This window comes from Cryptomeria japonica, chromosome 7 (genome assembly GCF_030272615.1).
Source record: "Cryptomeria japonica chromosome 7, Sugi_1.0, whole genome shotgun sequence".
NCBI lineage: Eukaryota > Viridiplantae > Streptophyta > Pinopsida > Cupressales > Cupressaceae > Cryptomeria > Cryptomeria japonica.
This window is the reverse complement of record NC_081411.1, coordinates 576,557,428-576,576,093: the sequence shown is the minus strand read 5'-3', so window position 1 is coordinate 576,576,093 and position 18,666 is coordinate 576,557,428.

Below are 18,666 nucleotides of genomic sequence, written 5' to 3'. Positions count from 1 at the left end.
GCACTATGGATCATCAATCCATCTCATTTTTTTATATTGCATTCCATTGCATATCAGCCATCCATTTAATCATTCATTATTCATATGCATGGTTTTGTATGCAAGTGTGAACAAGTTTTTAAAATGAGACATTATTTGGTCTTCGATACAAACACGACAGAGTTTTCTGATACATCATCAGTGCATCATGTAAAGTCTAAACAACCTTGCATTCATCTATCATGAGCACATCGAATCATCATTTCATTACATTTAGTTGCATTTGAATCAACCTAGTTCCTTATCATATACATGCATATAGGTTTTATTAACTTCATTCTTAGATATTCATTAAAGGGCATTTCATATCATTTAGTTACATTTGCATACATAAAATTCATTCTCATTGGCTTGCATTAGTATCATTACATCATTTCATCATTACAAAAATCATGACATTTACATTCATTTGTATACATTTCTCATTAATACATATTATCATTATTATCCATTACTATGTATTCATTTAGTATCATTTAAACTCATCATTCACCATCATTTAAACTTGTTTACCACATTCGTTTAGATTTCCTTAGTTGCATACATTTATTTATCTATCCATTAGTTAAAAGTGCATTCATCTATCCATTTAGAATACCGAATATACTCATTCATTTTCATCTTACAACGATTTCATTTAGGATTCATTAAAATGCATTCATTATCCTTTTTAATTACATTACAGTGTAGTTGTTCATTACTCATGAGTTGCATTATCATCACACTATCATTTCACTTAAATCATGTTTTATCAACATTTTAGAATCATAACAAAAACCATTTGTCTCAACATTGGTTTATACATTTTACACATACATTCATTTAGAAATCATTACTTAAACATTGGTACTTTATCCATATTGCATTCATTTTAACCATCTAGATGCATTTATATAAATCATTCATACATTGCATCAAACATCACTGCATATCAGCATATCATCATCTCATCGACATAAAACACAAGTACTATCTATATCATCGTTAGTATCATTTCATTAGGCATACATCATCATCATGACATTACATACATAAAGCATTTCACCAACACATCATGCCAATGATAACTTTAAGAAAGCCCCGCTTAAAAAAAGATATTAAATATAGGCGAATTTTTATTTATTTTGGATAAAAATAATAATTTTTATTGGCGAATGTTTCAATTTTTTAAAAATAAAATATTAATTTTATTGGCAAATTTTTTTACTTCAAAATTTTTTGGTTGAAAATCTTGACAAATCTTAGAAAATAATACAAAAATGCATTAATTACAATTGTAAATAATTTTATTTAAAAAAACAAATTCTTATACAAAAGTAGATGCCTAAGGTGAAAATCATTAATGAGTTTTAAGGGTAGACACTACTTTATTTATTTAATGATATTAATTTAAATTAATCTAATAGAGCTGTTTGTATTTTTTCAAATAAAATGTACTTAAAATTTGCAATATTCATGGGGCCTAAAATTGTTTTTATACCATTGATTTCCATTGAGTTCAACAATTGAAAATAAATTCAACCCCCATGACCATTACAACTTGTAGGTACAATTTACCTCATGGAATGCAATGGTGGTCATTAGATTATATTTTGAATCAATGGTGGCAACTAAAGATTGCTGATAAAACCCTAAACTAACTAATAATATGATGTATTATTGGTGAATTAATTAATTTTTATATAATAAATTATAAAATTTGGGCGAATCTAATCCAATCATGTATCGAATATTTTGGCGAATCTTTGAGTTCAAAATTTTTTAAAAATAAATACTTTGACGATTTAAATAAGACTAATTTTTTTTTTGTAAAAACGTGGTGATTTAGGTCACTTTAAATTTTGAGCTATTAGCCAAATTTTGATTTCCAAACTTAAAAAATAGCCAATTGGCAAATATTAGCCACTAAAAAAATCACTGCCAGGGATAACTTTAGGAAACCACCCCCCGAGCAACTGTGTAAAATCCTAGCGAATCAGACATTATTTTCGGGGAGGAATTTTCATATTGATGGCAAATTTTTTTTCAAAAATAGGGCAAAAAATTATTTTGTATTGGCGATTTTTTTCTAGGGTACGAAAAATTCCATAAATTTCTAGCAAATAATACCTTGTTCTATGGGAAAAATATATATTATAGGAGGCGAATAATTTTTGTTAAAAGGAACAAATATATAATTGTATGGGTGAAAAATTTTACTCCGAAGGAAAAATTATTTAAATGTATTGGTGATTTTTATCCACCACTTGAAAATTGTTTAAATGTATTGGTGAATATTTTGTTATTTATGGAAAAATTTATAATTTATTGGCGATTTCATGAATTCATTGCCATTAATAGACAAGGCACATCACATCAAATCAGTACATCACATTGAGTTCGGACTCTGCACGATGTATAAATAAGCATGACCTCTTTGATATGTGAAAGGTGACACATACCTAAAATCCATCAATGATTTTATACCGTTTGATGATCATAGATCAATGGCTGAAGTTTTATTTCAGCCCAATTTTTTGAAGAGAACATAGCTCACCAGAAAGTGCTCGGAATGGAATTGGATTGACACGTATCAAATGTCATGAATCATGATCGATAATTTTGGTCATTTAATATATATCTATTCAATTACTGCAATCTACTATGTCCCCATGACTTCCAATGTGGTACTTGCCAACTTGGTACTGGATTATAGTTGTTTCCAATTTCGCACACTAGTGCATTTATGGGAAAGATTTGCAGAGATACGAAAGATTTAAAAAAATTTAAAGCAATTAATACGGCTAGAGAAGTAATTATTACAATCAAGAGCTTCAATTATTTATATACGATCTCTTCTTCTTTCATCTTCAATTTGTTGGCTTGATGATGATTATCATGTATTCATCACTTGTTGTCATTGATGAAACACTCTCACACACATATGATTACATTGACTACTAGTGTAACTTCATTGATTTAGACTATTAACCGGTATGTTTAAGGTCTATCTCTAACCAGTACTCTGTGTCAACTGGTATGTGCCTAAGAGATAACCTATGGTTACATTAATTCGGCATCAAAATGAAGATAAAGATGAAGATGAAAATCAAGCAAAAGATTCCAGGACAACGGTTCACATATTTTATTCCAACTGGTATTGACTATTCTAACCGGTATCCATTTTTTTGTGATGAGTTACCAGCACTGTTTGTTTGGCGGTCATTTTTGTGATGAGTTATGTTTAATTGTCTAGATACACTGCACCTAGGAAATTGTGTTTCTATGGCCGACATAAGATTTGTATGTCTATTTGAAGACATCTTAGTGAATCATTTAAAGAGAGAGAACTGATATAGAAGAGGAGATTTATGCAAATACTAATATGCATAAAGAGTGAAATCTTTTGTTGAAGAGCGATAAGTGTTTAGATGAAAAGCAGTGTTGAATGTACTTGGAATGATTTGATCAAGTAAGTCTTTTTCTACTCAGAATAGATCAAATATTTCTTGTTGTTTTCTAATCATTACAATAGAATCAAATCCCCTAACCGGGTAAGATTTAACAAGCTTCATTATACAAATCCTCTAACAAGGTGATCCATTAGTTTGGATTCTAAAATCCTCCAGCAAGGTTACTCTTAACAGGGTATAAGCTTCTAATCAAGCTTGGGATCTCTAACAAGATTCGCTCCTAGCAGAGCACTTTGTAAGACCTTAACTGGTCAGTTATCTATTACTGCAGATAGTTAACTTGTGAGTTTCATCTGACCGTGGTTTTTACCTATTTGGGTTTTCCACATATAAACACTTGTGTTATGGTGGATGTTATACTTTATGTGGATGTTGTTATTTCATTTTGGATAGCATGTATTTTGTTCAAATTCTTGGTTAAGTTCATCTACCAGTTAGTGTTTAAAGTTGTGCTTGTTTTGGTGTCATTGATTCACCCCCCCCCCCCTCTCAGTGCTTTTCAAGACCATCAATTGGTATCAGAGCCTAACTTATTTGAAGCCTAACCGCTTAGAAGGGAATCTTGAAACTACCATGGGGGACATAAGCTACTTCAAGATGGTTAGAGAGCTAGAAGCTAGCAGAAATGAAATTGAATCCCTTAGGGGCAAACTAAAAGTTTCTCAAGTCAAAAGGAGAGAGCTATCTGAAAAACTGCTAGAAATATCTGATAATAGTTCTTCAGATGAAGCCAATATTGAAGCTTTAGCTGATGAAGTTGAAAAGGTGGACGGTGAAAAACTGAATCTAAGAAGAGAGCTAGAAGGTCTCACTATCCGCATGAGTCAAGAACTGGAAGCCATAATAGCTGTTGAAGATCTTATCAAGGTAAGAGATCAAGAGATCATAAAGATCAAATAGGAAAAAGACACTATACATGAGGATTTGATTGCTAAAATAGAAGAAAAGGAGAACCTAAAGCTAGACCTTGAGTTGGCATCATCTCTGAAAGAGAACCTTCTAAGCATAATGAAGATCTTGTCAAAAATATTATTGAAGCCAATGAGAAATTGGAAAAGTTTGTCAAAAGTTTTACCATGCTGGAAGAACAAATTCAATCATAGAGAGTGAAGGGTGATATCTCTGGACTTGGTTTTCATACAACTAAAAAAGGTGAATCCTCTGGCACAAAGAACAAAACTACTTCTAAAGTCAATAAGACTACCAGTAAGAAGGTTTTTTAACCTGTCTACTTTGTTTGTCACAAACCTGGTCATATTGCAAATGTTTGTAGAAACAAACCTAATAGAAATGCAAATTACAATACTAATGCTAGGTATGTGTCTAGAAAGTTTGAAGGTCCTTGCTACACATGTGGAATGTATGGGTATAGACATATTGAGTGTAGATATGGATCAAACAATCCTATACCACACATGCATCCTAGACCAAATGGTGACCGGATAAGGAATTTTGATAACTGGGTAAACCAAAGCTGGCAAAGATCCTATGGCAACCGGTTTAGTCCATTCGAAATGGAAAAGTCAACAAATGTTGTTTGCACCTTTTGTAATAACTCTGGTCATGTGGCTATGAACTGAAAAAGAAGAATAAGAAGAGGAAATTTAGGACAGTAGAGATCATCTGGTATGGTCTATTACCACTGCAACAAACTAGGGCACTTAGCAAAGTTTTGCAGATCAAGAAATAACAGATCGGTCAACTCTTTCAAGGATCAAAAAGGCAAGTAGAAAGTTGATGTTGAGGAAACCAGAGAGGATATGAACCGGACTTGGAAGAAGAAAAGAAAAGATTTGCCTGTAGAGGAAACCGTTCCTTCACCAAGTGAAGAGAATCCAGCACCGGTGACTTAAGCCTATTTAACATGGCTAATGGGAGTGTAACAGTAAAACATCTCCGAACCCCTTGTAAAATGAGCAGGAAAGAATTTTTGAATGATTATTTTTTTGTAACTTTTTGTTAACGTGTTATGAACCGATATTTCACTTAAGAGGTAAATAAAAGTTAGGGTTTGTAGCCTAAAGTGAGAGCATTTATTACAGTTGGTAAAGAGGATAAAAACAAGTTTTACCTTATCATTTTTACCCTAACTCTTTCGAAAAATAAATTTGAAGTGATTGCAAAGTAGAACAAGATTGTCTTGGTGTAAATTGGTGAATTGCTTTGTGATTAGAGAAATCAAGCTAAATCGAAAGTTGCAGAGAGGCGAATGGGCGTGCATTTGAACATTTCAACCAGAAAATGGAGCGACGTGCAAGATAAAAGGTATTTCTTTGTATACCGCTTCAAAACTTGTTTATCTAGAATGACATCTACTTCTAAACCTATAGAGAGGTTGATGATCACTGTTGAGCTTGAGGAAGCTCTAAAGGCAGATGAAATTACATCTTATAATGCAATATTACAAGTCCCGAGTGGCTTTTTGGTCAAAGGTGACTTGTCTAGCTATATAGATTGCAAAATAGAAGATTTAGGAACTCTACACATCTATACTCAGCTAAAATCACTTTGTGATAAGAGCGGAAAGATTGAAACCAAATATGCTAGTGTTTTTTAAAAAGGGTTTCATAATGCCACATATTTTCTTGAAGATTTTGAGGATGAACACATAAGAATCATCTTGAGTCGAGTCCACGGAGAGAATATGTATTTGGAAAGGACCCATACAATAACTAAGGAGGCTATTAGGGGTATAACAGGTTATTACTCAACTGGTGAAATTCTTGTGTCAAGAAGAATTTTAAAGGACATTGTCTTCAAGATAACCGGTTCTACATCTGATAAGCGTGCTTTCTCTATCAACACTATTAGAGACCCTACGGTGAAACTTGCAGCAATGGTGATAGGCTACCGAGTATTCTACTCCAGTAGACTTAGCAGTGTTCCATCTGCAACAATTCATACAACACATAGAATGATTGTTGATAATGCAGACTATGATATTTGTGAAGCTATCAAAGACCAATTATTTCAAAATTTGAAATCCATTAAGAAGGACAACACAAAAGTTTAAATATGGTCAACTGTTAGCCGGGTTATGTTTTTTATTTTTAGAACTTCCTACCAGGTATTGGAGATATTGAATGGTCCAAGGAACAACTGGTCAATGCACAAATCAAGAACAACATTAAGGTTGTGAAGAATACTTTTTCAGTTGTTGTGAACAAATATTTAATAAATTTCAGAAAAAGATGAGCATGAGAATGAGGTTACTTGAAGATGTGGTAAAACACTTTGAAAAAGAGATAATCTTCACAGTTACCACTGACTTCTCCTTGATGCAAGCAATTGAACCTAGAGAGGAAGAGATGGAAGATATGAGCTATGACGTTAATCATGATTTACTGGTTGGCTATGCTAATACCTTGTTAGCATCGCCTAAAGATAAAAAGAAGGCAAAATTGGACATTGTGGTAGTCCAAGTTGCACCAACTGAAACTGATACTGCACCTGTAGCTAAAGGCAAAGGAAAGCAAAAGAAATTTGATGAAAAATCTCTCGTGAAAAAGACCACAAGGGTGACTCAGAGTGTCTTAACCAAGAAGGAACCAGCACCTAAAGTATATGAAAAGAAGGAGAATGCACCAAAGAAGAGAAATAGGAAACTGATTTTGCAACTAGAGTCTGAGGGTACAAATTCTGAAGAAGAACCAAAGAAGGAAAAAGCAACTAGCAGAACACCTAAGAAGGTAAAGGTAGTGCCAAAGGCAGCTACGCCTATAGATATTGCTACCTACAAACCTAACACAGTCTTTGAGAGGAAAATGAAGTCATTAGGAAGAAACAGGTTTGACAATGTCAAAGAACATTATGATTCTTTCACTAAAGATGAACAGAAGCAAGCAATCCAACAGGTAATAACTTATTTGGGTCATTACAATATATTTCCGCATGATTTGGAGAAAGATAATTCAATCTCTTTGTATAATACTTTGTTAGATAAATAGGAAGAAGCAATTCAATTGGAAGGAAGATTTTTGATGAAATACTTGTACAATATTTTCCCAATCTATCATCGGATGGAATTAGTGCTCTAATTGAGCAATACAAAACATATTTTGATTTTAAAGTGAGAAGATTGAAGCTTCTTAATGCAAAAAGGTTAGTTGTTGATTCTGAGACACATGAGCTAGCCTGTGTAATTAAAAAGAGGGAAGAAGTCATCCACTCTAGCAATAAGGATGATACTATAGATGATGTTCCTCGACCAGAAATGGATGAAGAGGAAATTGTTCAAGCTGACGTAGTCTATCCAACCAAGAAGAAGGATGATTCCATTATTCTTATTGATGAAGATGTTTAGGACATAATAGACCTATCTGGAGACATTACTGCACCAGATATGGATCCTCCTACAATCACTAAAGTACAAGTTACATCAGTTGAACAATCAGGAATTCAACTCATAGTGGACAATGAACCAGCAAAAGAACAACTGGAGAAACCCCAATCTCCATCGGTCATTGAGACTACTCAAAAGGAATCTACTGAGGAAGATATTACTCAACAAACTGAAGATACCACAGAGAAGAACACAAAAAGAGCCATCATTAAGAGTGTATCCCCTGAACCGGCAAAGCAGAAACTACTTGATGATGATGATGAAGATTCTTTAAGTATCTCAGGACCTATTGACATGATCACCTTGAGTGCATCAGAAATGATGAAGATTGCTAATGTTATGCAATCTTGAGCACACAAGAAGTGACTGAAAGAGCAAAGGATTGAAGCAGAGACAATCTAGAATGCAGTATAAATTTTGTCTAGTTTACTACTAGAAATAGTTGTTGCACATCTTCCCACTCCCATCAGCAAACTTGGTCAGTTAGTTGCAAATGCATCTGATCATATCAAATCGCTTGAAGATGCTGCTCAAATGTTTGCTAAGAAGAGCCACAAGAAGAAATATGGAGATAAACTGGCTAAGAACATTGAAAGTGGTAAAATGGATTTATCTCATAATGGAATTCTATTGAAGAAAGCTATTGAATCTGGAGGGAAGTATCTTGCCTCTACCTCCAATGTTACTTTCTTTTATTCTGATATTTATAAGAGTCAAGTTGAAACCAAGAAGGAAATAGAAAGGTTATGCAAGGCATATGTCCCACTCCAGGACTCCATTCATGCCTTTAACCGGTCTATAGATGATTTGCATGACAGACTGAACAAGAATGATAATGAGAAGGCTAAGAGATTTTGATCTCTACAAGAGCTCAAGAGTCAGCGCACCTCACAGGTTGACATTCTTCAGAGAGCCTACTCCAATACAGAAGCTATTCTTGCTACTCCTAAAACCTGCATGCTAGACTCAATGGAAGAATTCTATTCCTAATTGGTGTCTACCTCTAAGTATATGGATAACATACTGGAGTCATGGGCCAAATCTTTATCCCAAATGAAGCAGAATTTCAATGATATTTTTATGAGACTAGCTAATGCATGAACTTGTTTAAAATTGTTATATATGATGAACACTTTGATACAGATTTTCTATATATATGTATATATTTTACTTTATCATTTTGGCATTGTTGTCAAAGGGGGAGTAATAATATGTATATGTTTTTGAAAGTTTTGTATTTATGCATGCATTAAGGGGGAGTATTGCATTAAAAAAGAGGAATATGAGTACATATGTATATATGTTGTGTATGCACACCTAGCGGTATTGTATTACTAAAAAATTTCTAAGTGTTACCATCAATGCCAAAGGGGAAGATTGTTGGCTTGATGATGATTATCATGTATTCATCACTTGTTGTCATTGATGAAACACTCTCACACACATATGATTACATTGACTACCGGTGTAACTTCATTGATTTACACTATTAACCGATATGTTTAAGGTCTATCTCTAACTGGTACTCTGTGTCAACTGGTATGTGTCTAAGAGATAACCTGTGGTTACATTAAGTCGACATCAAAATGAAGATAAAGATGAAGATGAATATCAAGTGGAAGATTCAAGGACAACGGTTCACATATTTTGTTCCAACTGGTATTGACTGTTCTAACCAGTATCCATTTTTTTGTGATGAGTTATCAGCACCGTTTGTTTGGTGGTCATTTTTGCGATGATTTATGTTTAATTGTCTAGATACACTACACTTAGGAAATTGTGTTCCTATGACCGACAAAATATTTGTAGGTCTATTTAAAGACATCTTAGTGAATCATTTAAAGAGAGAGAACTGATATAGAAGAGGAGATTTATGTGAATACTGATATGCATAAAGAGTGAAATCTTTTGTTAAAGAGCGATAAGTGTTTAGATGAAGAGCAATGTGTAATGTACTTAGAATGATCTGATCAAGCAAGTCTTGTGCTACTCAGAACAAATAAAATATTTCTTGTTGTTTTCTAATCATTACAACATAATCAAATCCCCTAACTAGGTAAGCTTTAACAAGCTTCATTGTACAAATCCTCTAACAAGGTGATCCATTAGTTTGGATTCTAAAATCCTCCAGCAAGGTTACTCTTAATAGGGTAGTACTCTTAATAGGGTATAAGCTTCTAATCAAGCTTGGGATCTCTAACAAGATTCGCTCCTAGCAGAGCACTTCGTAAGACCTTAACCGGTCAGTTATCTATTACTGCAAATAGTTAACTTGTGAGTTCCATCTCACCATGGTTTCTACCTATTTGGGTTTTCCACATATAAACACTTGTGTTATGGTGGATGTTCTACTTTATGTGGATGTTGTTATTTCATTTTGGATAGCATGTATTTTGTTCAAATTCTTGGTTAAGTTCATCTATCGGTTAGTGTTTAAAGTTGTGCTTGTTTTGGTGTCACTGATTCACCCTCCCCTCTCAATGCTTTTCAAGACAATCACAATTAACCTTTTCCATTTGGTAGATAAATCATCGGAGCTCACGGTATTTAAATTCTTCCTCTGGTTTAGGTTTATAGGTTCAGGTTGTTTAGTTTGATAATCTGATTTCTCAAGATGGACACTCCCATCCACTTGAGAAGCACATTTCTGCAGAGGACTAGAGGGCCTTTCTAGGCTCCGTTAGAGACCCAACCCTCCAATCCGTCTACAAGGAGGTTGGTTCGTTTACCAATGAGGCTGTGTAGATGGTGTTGGGCAGAGAGTTTCTGCAAAACAAAAATAGATACCGTGTTAACACAGACATTACATCTCGGTTCTTAGTGTCTCTTCTGGACCTCGGAGGAGACAAGGTGGATATGCTGATGCTATTGAGGAAGGTTTTTAAGGAAGACTTCCTTAGAGATGATATTATTTTTTCCATCCTTGTAGAAGTAGGCGTGGGGATCCCTTGGGTGAGTGAATTATCCAAGCTTATCCTCCCTGACCAAACAGTGCCAGTGGTCAGGCAACCGTTTCTCCTAAACCTGAATGCGGAGCACTTGACGCGTCATAGGAAATGGGCGCAGATTGGTAGGGACTTCCTCCAAAAATGGTTTCTCCTAGATGAATTTACAAACTACATGTGGCTTGAAGAATTCTCTCAGCTTATGTTGTCTGAAGAATTCTACATGGAAGGAGGGCCAAATTCTTAGGGCAAAGTTGTAAATCATCCACTACCTATGCCCTAGCCCCGACCCCCTAGTAGTTTTGTTTTTGCCTATGTCCTCGAAACATCACAGGCTCAGTGGCTCACTCATTTTGGCTTTTAAGTTTTTGAGGGACTCAAGTCTCGGATGTAAAAATTGTAAATTTCCAAAGCATAAATATTAATGATAATTTTTCAAATTCCAGTTTGTTTCAGTTTGCCTCTTTTAGTCTTATGGATATAAAAATGCTTTCTATAATTCTATTTTATTTTTATTATTGAAAGTTTTTCAAATGCTTTTTGTCTATGAGCTACGTTATTTCAATATTTTGTTAAACAATGGAAATAAATTTAATACTGTGATCTTTTTTATGTAATGCTTCTTCCTCTATATTTAATATATATAAAAAAAAATCAATTCATTCCATTAATTATTTGTACATTGATTATGGTTGATTATAATTTTATAAATATATATTAAATAGAAGTTTATCTCATGAAAAACAAGTCAATTAAAACTAAAAGACCAACTTACTTGTTGTTGAAGTTTTGAACTAGTGCATGTGTGGGTTGGTACTGGGTACATGCTATGATTCATAGCTAATATTTTGTCATAATGAAGAAATCTGAGACATTTATGAAGGGTAGATGGGATCTCTTTCATGGAAGAGAACCAAGGGCAAGGATGTCCCAACTTCACACAAAATTGATCTGTAGTATGTTTTAGGAATGATAGCAAAAATGACATCGAAGCACTTAGTACCAACCTTGACGAGAAGAGTAATAGAACCTATAGTAAGACAAGAGAAACCATCTAAGATCTTAACCACTAAATCAAATTTATCATATCAATATGTTACTTCATGCAGTTGTAAAGTATAAAGATATTCTTAACTTATTACATTCACCATACATGTTGGATCAATCATCAATGAGAACCCCTCGTGAGAGTATGTCTTTGATCTTTGCAGGTGATATATAGACTTAGAGTGGGCCATCAAGTGTTTCAAATTTCAATAGTCTCACTAGGAATCCAGGATCAAAGGTAATGTATATTGCATAGGTCCTTAGGAGGTGCAGGTTTATCAATAAGATTCACCACATTATTTATCAATAAAATTATATTAATTTTAAATTTATATTAAACTAAATTTATGTTGAGCTTTTATATATATTTTTAGTCTTTATTCATTTATTAAATTAAATTAAATTAAAATTTATATTACACTAAATTAATGTTGAACTTATATATATATTTTTAAACTATTTTTTAAAATTATATATCGTAAACATATTTTTAAAGAATTTTGTTAAACTTTAAATTAATATTTTAGATTTAATATTGAATGTTTTCTTTTTTATATTAAACTTTTACCTTTCAAATTGTATATCAAAATTTATAATTTTTATTTAGTTATTTTTTTAATTCTAGAAACTAAGTTTCATGTTCTATACTATTTTTGAATTTCATATTTTTACAAACAATATTAACATTATATTTAATAGTTATCTCAAACTCTTGCACATCTTGACCCATGACATCTGATAATAGGTACCATCGTCCGTTGGATGAGCAAAGATCAATGACTTAGGGTGGATTTTGGCCCGAATGTGGGAAGTGAACACATTTGTGAGAACTTCGCTCAGAATTGAACGTTTTAAATTTAATTTAATATAATTAATTCTATAAAGCTCTTTTTCGGGCAGAAGTTTAAAATTTTAAATGATTAAACAAACTTAAAAAATAGTCCCAAAAAGTGACACGAGTATGGTGACGTGCCTGAAAAAATGGTAGAAGTTGTGGGACCCATGACATCTGACAACATGTACCATCGTCTGTTGGATGAGCAAAGATCAACAGCTTATGGTGGATTTCGGCCCGAATGTAGGAAGTGAACACATTTGTGAGAACTTTGCCTAGAATTGAATGTTTTAAATTTAATTAAATATAATTAAGTCTATAAAGCTCTTTTTCGGGCGAAAGTTTAAAATGATTAAATAGACTTAAAAAAAAGTCCCAACTCCCAAAAAGTGACTCGAGTGTGGTGACATGCCCAAAAACATGGCAGAAGTCATGGGGCCCATGCCATCTGACAATAGGTACCATCATCCGTTGGATGAGCAAAGATCAACAGCTTAGAGCGGATTTCGGCCCAAATGTGGGAAGTGAACACATTTGTGAGAACTTCACCCAGAATTGAACATTTTAAATTTAATTAAATATAACTTAGTCTATAAAGCTCTTTTTCGGACGGAAGTTTAAAATGATTAAACAGACTTAAAAAACAGTCCCGAAAAGTGACTCGAGTGTGCTGACGTGCCTAAAAAATGGCAGAAGTCATGGGACCAATGACATCTAACAATAGGTACCATCATCTATTGGATGAGAAAAGATCAATGGCTTGGGGTGGATTTCGGCCCAAATGCGGGAAGTGAACAGATTTGTGAGAACTTCACCCGGAATTGAATGTTTTACATTTAATGTCCTCACAATTTAGACTGAAAGTGAAGTAATGAATGTTTTGTCCTTTGACGACGAATAGATATTAATAATAATTAATAAAATTACAACATGATTCTAGATATTTTTCCCTAAGTATTACTTTTGTACCTTTCAGAGTTTTCAAAATAAGTGACTCATAAATCATAATCGTATTTCATTTCATGGACAAACCAACAAATCAAGGGAGAATCTAAAACAACTACTAGATTGAGGAATGCAAGTTGCAACAGAGACTGTCTGCGCCAATCTAGTGAAATAGAAATTTCAAGTAAAATCTAGAACACATCCCGCCTTTTTTAATTTTTTTAATCTCGTGGTTCAATTTGAGGGTTAGCATTTTTAGGTTTGTATCTAGCATCATTTTGAATTATTAACAATAACAGCGATGGGGAAAATGGGAAGTAGCAGTTCAACGGGAAGCCAAGTGAAAAAAAAATGTACCTAACGGAACTCGTTAAAACACCAGGTTTCACTGATGAATACCATGATATTTATGACCCTGCTATCCATGGTGAAAAGCATATCATAGATATTAGATATGCATTGTCTAATAAGGCGGCAGATCTATCCAGGGGAAAATTCACTATTTTCAACTCAATGTTAAAACTAAGAACAAATAAAATTGCATTGTGGGATGCTGGATTGGGAAGCATGGTGTTACCTAAAGTATTCCCTTGCCCTAATTGTGTCATGCTCTGTGCCAAAAATTATGATGAAGATAAAAAGCCAATTGTCAATAAAAATATAAAAGAGGAAATTATATCCATAAACGTGGGAGAATTTGCTCGTTTGTTGAACCTAGGGTTTGAAGCACCAAACTCAAACATCCAAATTGACCTAGGAAAGCTGGAAGGGAATTATGAGAGTCTCGATTCAAGTCGTGAAGATTCATTTATCAAAGCTCTAATAAAGCATGGTACTCAGTTGGATCAGAATCATAAGCCTCCTTATGATTCTAACATTTTTGTTCCATGGGTTGGGGATACTATTTCCTTGTTGTTGTTTTACCTAGGATTGGAAAATGATAGGGAAGTGGGTGCAAGCCTTCTTGAAATGATTTTTAGAATCCATTGTGTAGGTCAGCTAGTAAGATATAATTTTATTGAGCACATTGTTCAATCCATGCAAAAAAAATTACTAATGATTAAAAAAGGTTCCTGTAAGACATTTAGGTTCTCATCCTACTTGTGCTATCTCCTTCTATCCAAGTATCGTGCAATATTCAAGACCAACAATCTTCAAATTGTGAACTATAAGATTGATGAGAAGACTCGAAATAGAATAGAGTGTCCAATATATGAATGGACACCAAAGATAAGGATGCATGATAATAGAAAGAACTACAACCATTTTGTAGACTTCTTTTTGGCACCAATGTACAATGAAATTACAAGCACTCCAATGCTTAGATTGCCTATGTCTTATATAGATTGCATTCAACTCGGAAGTCAAATACAATTGGTTGACTGGTTCTTCATGGAAGAATTCACTGTGTTAAGGTTTTACAGATCAGCAGTAAAACCATACAGACTTCTAATACATGTGACAGATGTTGGAAATGTGCCTCTAATTCACTTGACCTTTGTTCATACTGATCGGGTTAACTCTAGCAGATGAAACAGTGTGAAGAAAATATGCGAGCTCTATTGGCACAACCTTTGCTGATGAACTCGACATATCAGAGTAGGTATCAGCTATTGGGAGTGGTCTTGGTCTGCTATACCGATACTCGATGAGTCCTTCTTCCTATGTCTCAAAGAGTAATGGAGCTCAGAGTAGCAGGTTTGAATTCATCCCGATGACCCAATGAAGTCATCTTCAGTCATCGAGGTAGCATCGTTTATCGAATACCTGAAAGGATAAAAGGCATGCAGGTTAGATCCAAATCCAACAGTCCTCGCTATACCGCTATGGAGAGATGCATGAAGATTATCCAATGTGGCTTGGCGACAAAGCATGTGCAAAAAAGAAGCGAGTTAATGACCATGTAGGTTGAAGGTGGATCAACGACTGTCGCTACACTGCATGACCAAGATGAACGTATGTTATCCATCACGGTTTGGCGACCAAGTAGTGGGGCCCGACAAGATAGCAGCTTAGGCGAGTTAACAAGTGAGTAAGTCCGGGATGATCAGACGACTGTCGCTATACCGCATGATGGAGATGCACAAATGTTATCCATCGCAGCTTGGTGACCAAGTGGTGGGGCCCGCCAAGGCAGGCCCACGTCTAGTGGAAGATTGAGATGACAGTCTAGGTGGTGGGTCTTGATGGATCTGCAAGAGAACCAAAAGCTGACACATGGCACAAATGGATGAAGAGATAAAGGGTGTGTAGGTTAGATGCAGATCCAATGGCTGTCGCTATACCGCAGTGGAAAACTGCTCGATAAATATCCATCCAGACTTGGCGACAAAGAAGGGCTAAGGCCTGAAGGTGGACTTGTTTGGTGTTACGTCGATACCTGATGAATTCTCCTTTGGCGATCGGGTCTGTCATCGGCCATTGAAGATGTAGTTTTGAAGTTACACCGATACCCGATGGAGTCAACTTATCTGAGCCGATGTATTTGAATATGAACCGGTTGGATTTCTAGATACAAGTGGGATAATTATTTTCTCACGAATGTAGACCGACGCAGACAATTAGATGTCTAACCGATTGGTGCAAACTAATAGTTGAACAGTCGACATGGAAAATGTATATGAAGCCAAGAGGAAACTCAAACATGGCTTCCATTCTGATGATAAGCCGTATACTATGGTGTGTAGCTGAAGTGATCAAAGTGAACATTTATGTTGTGAGAACAGACTTTATTGTAAACATTCTTTGTTGTGAATAAAGTCCTCTTATTGTCGGTGGTGGGTTTTTTCCCACGTAAATTCAGGGTGTTTATCTCTATGTGTGTTTGAATTCTGATATTGTTTATGTTCTGTATATGCTAATCTTAGTATTTTGTAAAGTTTTAAAACATACTAGTCTTATTTCCCTTGCAAATTGACATTAGGGAAGTGTTTTTCTGCACTGTACTTTCCTTACAAGTGGTATCAGAGCCTGGCCAGTTGTGTTATCCTTGTTGGGTAGGGTTGGTTTTTTGTGTTAATTTATTTCACTGGGAGTCTTTTAGTGTGTCTACTTGTTTACAAATTAAGATGGCAAGAACTTCTGGAAGAATGGATATTGAGAAGTTCAATGGCTCCAATTTTGAGTTATGGAAACTTAAAGTTGAGGACCTGCTGGTTGACCGAGATTTTTGGATTGCAGTGAGTTTTAGGAAACCTTCAGGCATGAAGCAAGAAGATTGGGACTTAGAAAACCAGAAAGCCAGAGGACTCATAAGACTAAGCATTGCAGACTCAGTTCGGTTGAACGTACATGAGGAGAAGACTGCGAGTGATTTGTGGAAGAAGTTAGGAGACATCTATCAGGGCAAATCCTTAGTGAATAAAATCTTCCTCGAGAAGAAGTTATATTCTCTAAAAATGGATGTAGGAACACCCTTGGCAGATCATTTGAATGTGTTCAACATGATTCTCGCTCAATTGACATTAGTTGGTGTGGCTATTTAAGAAGAAGAACGTTGCATGTTGCCGCTATGCTCATTGTGAGATTCTTGGGAACATTTGGTGATGGCCATTGGAAGCACTACTACCCAATTCAATATGGATATGGTAGTTGCTTCTTTATTGTCAAAAGAAATAAGGATGCAATCTTCTGAGACAACTAAAGAGGCACTCTTTGTTCGAGGAAGACCAAAGGACAAAGGTAAAAAGAAGGACAAGAAGTCCAAGTATCATGAGAGGTCCAAGTCTCCTAGAAAGAAGTCTAAGGTGAAATGCTGGAACTATGGACAAAAGGGTCATATTCGAAAGGACTACAAAGAGGAGAAGAAGAGAAAGAACTCTTCTGATAATGAATCTTCTCACAGTGATGCAGATGCCTTTGTAACAGCTCTGGCAGTCCCTTCTTCTGACAATGTGTGGTTGATTGACTCAGGGGCATCTTTCCATATGACATCTCACAAGGAGTGGTTCTCAAAGTATGAACCATATGCTAGTGGGAAGGTGTACTTAGCAAGTGACTCAATATTGGAGATTATTGGGAGAGGAAGAATTAAAATCCAATTTCCTGATGGGAGAATAAAGGGAATCAATGGAGTTCTACACATACCATGTTTGGCAAGAAACCTACTTTCTGTAAGCAAGTTGAATGATGTTGGAGTCCTAGTAACATTTGTGTCTGGTGGTTGTAAGATGACTAGAGGGTCTATTATTTTGGCTAAGGGTGAACGCATTGGTACATTGTATAGGTTAGATGCTGAACCTATGTGTTGTAATATAGTCACTAAGAAATATGATAGAACTAACGAGTTGACATATGATGTAAATTCTATGGAAGCTAAACTTCTTGTAGAAAAGACAATGCTTTGGCATTATAGGCTTGGTCACATTGGTGAAAAAGGTTTGAAAACTTTAAAGAGTAAAAATATGGTAGAAGGACTTACTGATTGTAATGTTGAGTTTGATTTTTGTGAACATTGCATATATGGAAAACAAAACCGTGTTGAATTTTATTCAAGTCCTCATAAATCTTCTGACATTCTGGACTATGTGCATTCTAATGTGTTTGGTCCAGTGGATGTACCTTCTTTGTCTAAATCAAAGTACTATGTATCTGTTGTTGATGATTATTCGAGAAGGAAATTTGTTTATTTTATGAACAATAAGTCAGAAGTATTCAGTCGGTTTAAGGAATTTAAAAACTTGGTTGAAAATCAAGCTGGAAGAAGAATAAAATGTTTAAGAATTGATAATGGCGGTGAGTATTGCAATACAGATTTTGACAAGTACTGTGTAGACCATGGAATCAAAATACATAGAACTATGCCTTATACTCCACAACAAAATGGAGTTGTTAAAAGGTTGAATCGGACTCTGATGGAGAAAGCAAGAAGCATGTTGAGTAGTGCTAGACTGGAACATAAGTTTTGGGCAGAAGCAGTTGCTACATCATGTTACCTCTTGAACCAGTCACCTACCGCAACATTAGTAGACAAGACACCTATGGAATCATGGTCTGGTAAGAAACCATCTCTAAGACACATACATGTTTTTAGTTTAGAGGCATATGCACATGTGCCTGATG